The sequence below is a fragment of the Carassius gibelio genome, chromosome B5 (genome assembly GCF_023724105.1).
Source record: "Carassius gibelio isolate Cgi1373 ecotype wild population from Czech Republic chromosome B5, carGib1.2-hapl.c, whole genome shotgun sequence".
NCBI lineage: Eukaryota > Metazoa > Chordata > Actinopteri > Cypriniformes > Cyprinidae > Carassius > Carassius gibelio.
Genome location: NC_068400.1, coordinates 27,157,120 through 27,164,158, shown reverse-complemented (window position 1 = coordinate 27,164,158; position 7,039 = coordinate 27,157,120).

Sequence of the window (7,039 nt, the reverse complement as noted above, 5' to 3'; positions counted from 1 at the left end):
AATGCTGTTCTTTTAACCTTTCCATTCATCAAAGAATCCTAAGAAATATGCATCACAATTTCCCCCAAAAGATTAAAAAGACATGTTTCTTGTGCAGCAAATCAGCATATTAAAATGATTTCAGAAGGATAATGTGACACTGAAGACTGGAGTGATGGCTGATGAAAATTCAGCTTTGACATTACAGGAATACATTAAAATATAATAAAATAGAAAACTGTTATTTTAAATTGAAATCATTTTAAAATCTTGCTTTTTTGCTGTATTTTTTATTTAATCCTTCAGGTATGAGAGAAGTTCTCACAGTGGGATGAATCAAATCAAGGAGTCAAAAGGAAAAGAGCTAGTTGAGGTGTTTTCCTGTCATTTACCTTTCCATTCTGGATCTGAGAAGAGGATTTGGCAACTAAGGTTCTTTAAAAGCCTCTGGTTTTCATGGCATAGAGCAAGCTCTAATCTGAGTTTGGGGGATAAAGGAGCTATTCTGTTTTCTAGAGTTCTCGGTAGATTTTGCTGTATTCTTGCTCTTGCTCTGATAGCCCTTGCCAGCTTTCTCCGGTGAGAGTTTATTCAGAGATGTGAGGACTGGCTTGATCATTAGTCACTGCGGCACAGGGCCACATCAAAGTAGCTTCCAGTCATGCTCTGGTGCCTTAAGGCTTGGACTTGGAAAGGGTCTTAATCCACCTGCCTATTGTAAAAACATTGTTGATGATTTTTTTAAAAAAATTGGGCAAAGCATTTGAAAGCTATTACAAATTCCCACGCACTTTCTTTTCAGAATAGAATTACATGCAATTCTGTGGCTGTGGTGTACATGTGGTGTACAAATATATATATATATATATATATATATATATATATATATATATATATATATATATATATATATATATATATATATATATATTTGCATTGATTTTAGAAAAGAGCAAAGATTGCATTTTAACAATTACTAGCATTTAAAGGGGAAAAAAATAATTAAGTTAAGACAATTTTATTAAATTTGACTAAACAGACCCAACTCATCTAATAATATTTGTATTTGTTTATTGTTGATGTTTTATAAAAAAAAATTTTATTAATTATTTAATTTTATTTTATGGAAGTCAACGTCAACTTAAAAAAAAAAAAATTGGAATAGGCTTTTAAAGGTTTACAGAAATAGAAAGGCTTTTGAAGATTTAAAGAAACGGAAGTCATAACATAATAATATAGCCTTCTCTTGCCATTACCACTCTTCCTAACATTACTACTGCTAATGATAAGAATAAAAGGTCTTCACTTAACTATAGTCCTAAATGCGTCCATAATGAATGAAATAATCAGTGTAATATTATAAAAGCATGCGTCTAGCGTGGTCCGTAATCCCTTTTAGCAGTATTTGAAACAATTTAACCATCAAATGCGGAGCCCTTTTCATTTGCCCGGCATACTAAGAATATACAAACGTGGAGACACGTTCTACTTTCCTTTTTCTAGAGAGCTTTTATCCTCAAGTAAGGCATAAATGACAGTCGAATGTGTCTGTGGCACAAGGCAGTAATGATTGCATGAAATTACAGAGGCCTCAGCAGGCCTTCCCCTCCCTGTCTCTCAGGTAGCTGGATCAGCTCTCACCCCTGCCTTTCTTTCTCTCTCTCCCTTCTTGCCTCTCACAAGCTATTCAAAGGGAATGTATAACTGAATATGAGATGGAGCGGGCGTCTTTCAAGGGCCAGAGCTAATGAGACGTTTTACCTTGAAATCAGAGCAAGACAGGAGGAGACCCTGTTGAGCTGAGCTTGCATAGTGGGATCACAATTGAGTCTGGATCCTTCAGCGAAAGAGAGAGGGATCCAATCCAGATAGGGATAATGCTCTCAAACCAGAGTGGATTATGACAGGAGGACATTTTCAAGCGTCAAAGTGACCCCACAAAAGACGCCAACGTTGACCCGCTTTCTTTTGTTTGCTTTTGTCCTGGATGACACCCGTACGTCAGAGTTAAATCTGTACGGCTTGGCTTTCAGGTGAAAGCAGCAATTACTCTCACTTGGAAAGCCACAAGCTGGAACGAGGTTGGACGGCGGTGATGAGAAGGAAGCAAACAGGTACTCTTGACAGTTAGCGGTGCCAGCATGGATCAGAGAGCCATGTTATATGAGGCCAGGGATGAAAGGGGACAGGAGATTTGCGTTCTGAGGGGTCCTCTTTTTAATCAGGGGCCCAAAGAGACCGTAGCAGATCAGGCCGCTAACCAGTGTCATGCTAATAAAAGGGTACAAACGTGTGAATGGAGGGTGCAGCTAGTTATGTACACTCTAATTAATGTGGTACTGGGAGCGAGATGCTTATTTGCGTAGCATTGAGAGAAGGGAGGCGGGATCGCTGAAGTGTGGGGGAAGGGTACAGAGGAGCAGCCTAAGGCCATCCATCTTTTGTGCAATTGTATACATGCATACAAAGCCGTACATCCAGTCTACATTGCATGCATGCTAATTACTGCATGGGATAATGAAAGTCGTTTTTGGGCTGTGGCAAATTTTTTTTGAAAGATGATGAGGGATGTTATTTATTTTTCTTAAAATAGCACGGCGAGCAATGGCTGATAATTATCAGCAGCTACGTTGGTGTGGTAATGCCGTTTTCAGGAAAAACATGCATTTTTTATGATTTTAATAATAAGCCAGTACACCTAAAAATGACCTCTGCCCTTTTCAGCAGTTTTGTTAGACAGTGATGGGAAAAGGTATTTTTAAAAGTAATGCCTTACTGTGTGACTCCCTAAAATGTAACCAATTATTACTTAGTTACTTTTTATAGAAAGTAATGCATTATGTTTTTATTTTTTGCATTACTTTTTAAATCTGGACAGGGCTTGCTTGCTTGTTTTTTAATATAAAGAGTACTATTTTTGCAAATGTAAAAGCCCTTTCACACCACAGCCTCAGGCTGAAGGAAAAGTTAATTCACGTCTGTAGAGTAGAAGAAAGTTCAATGCACTTCAACAATAAAAAAATAACAAATGTTAGTTTATCTTGAATTATTTTTTGCTTATTTGTCAAAAAATAGTTGCTGAAGGTCAGTAGCAAAGCCACTGGTTAATAAAGGATATTTGTATTATTTAACATATTTAATGATCGCAGGTTTGCATCGTATTCTAAATTTTTTTTATTTATTTTGAAAAACACTAAATGTGTTTTATTTTTATTAATTTTTTTGTGAGTGAGATGAATTAATGCATGTTCACATTTATTCTAGAACTAAAGTAACATCTTACTCTAGATTTCTCTCAACATGGGGACAGAAGAGCTTTCAATCGATAAATGATCAATCGATAAATGCAAAAAAAAGCATCTGGCTTTACTTATTTTGTAAAAGTAACTTAAATATTTTCTTATGAATTAAAAATGAATGCATTACTTTACCAGTTACTTGGATAGGAGCCTGCCCACGTCGCCTCTTTTGAAAGACCCCGTGACCCTCGATGTCTGGTGTAGTCTTTATCCCTGCTTTCCCACAGATGATCCTGCAAACGAACCCGTGTCAAGAGGCTCAGCATATGGCCCCGGGACGTTACTATTGTGGATGGGCCTTCATTATTGTCACCATTGTAAGATTGGCAATGTGTCTGGAGGAGCAGACACACAGCAGTGTGAACCGATCACATCAAACTGCATGTGCCCTTTCCCACCAACCCACAATCACACACACACACACACACACACACACACACACACACACACACACACACACACACATCACAAGTGTTGCTTGCCTGGTCACTGTTATTGTCAAGGCTCAAATTTGGCGGCAGAACTACTAAAGTCATTATGTTAACAGACACCCTGTCAAGTATTTTGATTTATTTGCTGTTAATTTTATCTGTCAAATGAATGAATATAATTTAGCCAGGTTTAACTGTCAGATGTCAGTTGTTGAATTATGAAAATATTTGTTTAATGGTACTGGAGACCAGATATTATCTACAGTTTTTGCACCATCTGCTATAAACCACCTAAAACTACTGAGTGTGTTTTCATACACTGCAAACTGACAGACAAATAATGAATCGCACACCTCCGGCAGATGATGAGGTATCTACAGCAGTTGGTTAAAACGAGTTTCTGTCATTCCTGGAGCTTGATCTCAAATTCTCATTCATCACCTTTTTAGGGCAGAAAGATGCCGATGGCAGAACGTTTTCTTGTTTGATTTGTTGGAACTGACACTCTGTGAGTAATTTTGAATATGAAGACATTACAATTATGAAATCAATTTATTTTCCATATTAAAATCACACCCCTTCATGGCAAAGCTGTGTTGAATAATTTGGCTGTACAGTTATATTTTACATTAGTTCACAGAGTATTAGACTGTAAAATACTGCAGCTTAACATTATCCATTAATATGACAAAAAAAATTCAGCCTTCCTGGTAGCACTATACAATAACGTTCCATAACTAACATAGCTAACATGAACTAATAATACTTTTAAAACATTTGTTAATCTTAACGTTAATTTCATCATTTACTAATCCATTATTAAAATCAAAAGTAGTCTCTGTTGATATTACTAAATGGACCTGAGCTAGCAATGAACAGTTGATTAAAAAAAAAAGAAATCATTAATAAACACTTTAATAAACACAGTGTTCTTTGTATTGCACTACATTAATTAATAGGATATCGTTGTTAAGTGTTACTGCTTTATTGTATAGGTATTTTATGAATAAATAACACTTAGCTTTAGCAGTGTGCAGATCATTTCTGTGCCCTTTCCTGCAATGCAAACATTTCATGATTATTTGTTATTTGTGTGTGTTTGTGTATGAAGTATTATACTTTTAATAACTATGTTTAAATGAGTTTAAATCCAGGTTAGACTTACTTATATTATTTGTAATTGTCAAGATTAAAAAGGGATTTAGGTCATTCAAAGAGAATTTGAGCTATGACAATGTGATATGAAATATTCTTATTGGGAAAAAAATAAAAAAATAAAATATTAGAGAGAAAGCCCCACCTTGCATGTCGCATCTTAATTAAACTGTTGCTAGGTAACAGAGGCAATCTGTTGGTAAATGGGCAGGCTTTAGCAAAGTGAGCAGAGGCCATTCACACAATGGCGGCACATTGCTGCTTTGCCGCACTTGAAATATGCCCCTTGCAAACTTTCAAATCTAATACAGACTTACCCTTATTTCCCCTGTCTTTCAGGCCAGCAAACACAGGACACAATATGAGTTTTTCACCACCAGTGGTGACTTACGGTGGAGTCAGCTCCTATGGCCTTCTGGGATACTAAAGACGGAACATGCCTGCAGCTCTGCGCCCGGCAACTGCCTTCAGTTGTAACAACTCCCCAGTGACAAACACTTCTGTACGGGACCATCACAATGACCACACAAAGACCAGCAGCGCATGAGCAGGGTATGAATGTATGAAACAACTTCCAAAGTTTTTTATTTGTATTTTTTATGTCTTCTCAGAGACATATTGTATTGATAACACATGCAACTAAGCACATCCTATATGTTTTTTTTTTTCATGCATTATTTCTCTCTTATTATCCTCCATAATTTAGTAATTCATTGCTGAAACAAAAGTAATGCTCGCTATCCTTAGCTAATTACAGTTTCCTTTCAAGACTAGGCTACTATTCCACCAATACAAATTCATAAAACAATTATAACTGCATAGAGTATTATAATTAACAAATTGACCCAAATGCATTGTTTGCGCAGGCAAATTTTGTGCATTTATCATTCTTAAAAGGGATAGTTCACACAAAAAGGAGCGTTTTGCTCACCCTCAAGACATATTAGACGTTTCTGACATTCATCTTTCAGACGAACACATTCAGAGTTATATTCTAAATTGTCCTGTCTGTACAAATCTGTATAATTGCTGTGAAGACTCGAGAGACTACAGTTTTCTCTTGATCTTACATTGGGCTTTTCATTATGCCTACGTCATACGCTCGACCAACTTGTCGTGAACGCACATGCTTGAGCGGCCGGAAGCTGGACATGATAGTTTATAAAGCTTTAAGAATCAACATTTTTCTTAAACTAATGCATCGTTTCGCTTAAGAAAGCCTTTATTAACACCCTGGAGCCATGTGGAGTAGTTTTATGATGGATGGAGACACTTCTTTCAGATTCATTACAATTAGACAGATTGGAACAGACAAGACAATTTCAAATAGAACTGTGAATGTGTTCGTCTGAAAGAGAAACGCCTAAGATGCCTCGAGGGTGAGTAAAACAGGCTAATTTTCATTTTTGGGTGAACTATCCCTTTAAAGGGAAAAGGCTCTCTGCTTCATATAAAAGAATAGTCACTTAGAATGCCAATAATAAAGAAACACACTTACAGGTATTTGTTCTCTGTTTCCACTCATTCATACGTGGGGTATCTTCAGCGATAGTGCTGGTGTGATGGAATCTAAAGGGCGGTGTCCCCCGGGGGCTTCGGTTGACTGCTCGCTGACCTTTGCTGCCCTCGGACCACTAGCCACAGTTCAAACAAGAGGCACAAGGGACACATCAAGGGCAACCAAGGGCTAAAGAGGATTATAGATCAGCGGACATATGCCCGGCAAAGGCCACTTCACCGAAACATTGTAATAAATACGGTTTGTTTTTTGCAAGCTATGGTAGTGTGTGGTCTTTTTTTTTTCATTAATTTTCTTTAAATAGATCAATAGCAAAGAAAAGAATGTGTTTGTTTAACTCTTATAATACCATTTTAGTACAAAACAAAGGTTTGGGTTTCATGATCTACACCTTTTTTTCTGAATGCAATATTAAAGTAACTGATGTTTTCACTATTGTGCATTGCAATAAAATACAATTATTATTACATTGTTATTTGTATTCTACATTTATGAATATGTAATGCTAATTGATTTTTTCCCCCTTCTTCAAATTGTAAACATTTACGATCTTTCCAGGTTCAACAAATATTTCAGATATTTCTATTGTCCAGCAGCTCTTTCTTTGTACTCCCACAATATCTTCAAGATATAATTAATAATTTTAATGAAATTTT